The following is a 2579-nucleotide window of genomic DNA, read 5'->3' on the forward strand; positions in this document are numbered from 1 at the left end:
CGTTCGCCCGCCTGAGTTCCCCCGACGGCCGCGTATAATACGCCACCTACCCAGTTATAATAATGGCACGGAGGGGTTGGCACCGACACCACCGACGTCGCCGCTACCGCCGCCGCCGGCTCTCGCGGCTATGCCAGAGCACTGGTATTGGTTGATATTTCCAACAGTTATGTAATTTCCTGGGTATTGTCGGGACTCCAGAGAGCTCGTAGCTACTCTCTACTGCCTCTGCTCTCGACTATCGTCCCCGCAGACGCGGTCGACGAAAAGGAAAGAGAAGGAGGCAAGTACAGCCGAGTCGAGACGAAGAGCAGACGAAGAAAGGGATAACGAGAGATCCGTGCGAACGACGAGGAAACGACACGGTAACGGAACGAGACGAGAATACGGACGAACGAGGCTGCCAGCCAACGGCAGAGAAGGGAGACAAAAGGCGACGCGAGAGAAGAAGCTGGAAGAATGGTGCGCCGGCAACAGCCACAGCCACTGCCACGACTACGAGCTAGCGACCTCTCGTTTTATGCTCTCCTCCGCCTAACAGAACGTATACGACTCTGTTCGAGGTCGGTGTTGTTGCTGATATTGCTACCGCTCGAAGAGAGGATTCTTTGGACGGCGAAAGATCACGGCGCACAGGACAGACATCTCCGCGTGGCTGTCACGGCCGGCCACGGGGATCGTAGATAGGAATGTACGGAGCGACGAGTGGTTACTCGGTGTCACGGTGATCATGGATACTGTCACCGGTCGCTGCTAATTTGCACGAATGTCGCAGATCCGGATTCTTCGAACGTTCCGCTTCGCCTGCCTAGCCGCCGTTTCTACGAACGGGAGCTTCGTGGCTCGAGCCACCGGTTCTTTCACGTACGACTTTGCCGTCTTTCGGAATCTCTTCTTCTTCGTCCGGCCAACAGACCCCAGCGAACAGTACTTTTCCTTTCCAGTTTAGAATCGAAGGTGAAAATCGGCTCGATGAAATTCCAACGGGACGGAGAAACTCGCGGAAACGCAGCTTTCGCAAAAACAACTCGTAAACTTCTAGACGTCGGTTCATCGCGGCGATACTGTCAACCCTGGTGCGAACGGTTTGGAAAAAGACTCGGCCTCGTTGGAAAAACCGAGCCCGGAATTCCTCGGGCGAGAACGGAGTTTATGCCGTCCCTTTTATATCCACTTGATACCGCGCGATGCTTCTTCTCCCATCGCCTGACTCCGAAATTAGGAGTCGAACGATTCCGCCGGCAGAAAAAGCCGCTTCGGCCGCCACACACAATAGAGAATCGTCGCACGTGAGATGGTTCGTTGAAAGCCTCCGTAGAAACTACCCTCTATCTCGCGCCTTTTGCCCCTCAACCCCTGCCTCCCCGTCACCACCCTTTTGCGATCCACCGAGCACGAAGCGATGCCGCTTACGTACGATAAGGTTCGTATCGGCAAGAACGTCACGACGTTGCTACCCGGTAATTTCCTGCGTTTTATGGCCCGCTTAAGGAGCATCGGGACGCCCGATCGTGAGAATTAGGACGGCCATCGTACGTAATATGCGATCTCGTGTTAAGCGCACCGAAGATCCTCTTCGTCTTCGACGAGTCGGCGAGGGATTCGACTTTCAGCGCGTTATTCCGTGGCGATATATTTTTATTCGTTGTCACTAGGACGTTGCGTTCTTTTCGCGCACGATACCGTAGAATTATTTTCAGGAGATCTCAATCGTTGTCCGTTACGACGAACGACCGGTATCACGACTCTCGTTGGAAGATACGAATCTTTCTTCAAAGACCGAAACGATTAGCCGCGCTTTCTGTTTTCGTGTGAGTCGGTCGCCGCGTTAGATTTCCTTCCGCAAGTCTACGTATCGCGACGATATCGCGAAGAAGAAATCGTAAATTCCGCGGAACGGTATTTGTCGAACGATCGCCTCGTCAATTTTTCGTTTTACAAAGTTGATCGGCGTGGCTTGTGCGTCGGTTCCGTTGAAACTTGCCTAAACGTAAGTCCGGAACTCCGGTGTCCAAGCGAAACGACTTTCCCACGAAAAAATATTCTTTACGACGATGGTGCACGCAAAAGCCAAAGAGAAGGCGGATCGCGAAGGCGGCCATCGAACGGTCGCGTACCATCGGCTCGGCTGTTAATTCGCCGTGGTAATTAAACCGGCGCGTTATTAGCGACAGCTCGATGAAACGTGTCTGGCTTGCGCGGGGGCAGCGCGGCAGGGTAAAACGCTGCGAGGAGAAAATGCTACTCGCCTGGTTCGATACGCGCGCGCGAGAGACAGCCGCAGGCCCACAGTTATCGGGCGAGTAACACGGCGAGAGTTCTGCGGCAATGGCGCAGCGACGCGTAGTTTAATTAACAATGAGCACGTCCCCGCGACGTCAAGCTGAATCCCGGACAATGAGAAGTTGTCAGCGCTGCCTCCGGGTAGGGGCCCGACCGGAGGAAGGGGCTGGTATTCGTTGAACACACGGCTACACTGTACACGATAACGCCCCGACGACGACGTTTTGTCCCCGACCAGCCTGCTTTTCGCCACCCGCAAGGGTATTATTGACCAATTATTTGCGACATCGCGCCCA

Source organism: Bombus flavifrons, chromosome 8, assembly GCF_040668555.2.
Source record: "Bombus flavifrons isolate JBK064 chromosome 8, iyBomFlav1_principal, whole genome shotgun sequence".
In the NCBI taxonomy this organism is placed as follows: Eukaryota; Metazoa; Arthropoda; class Insecta; order Hymenoptera; family Apidae; genus Bombus; species Bombus flavifrons.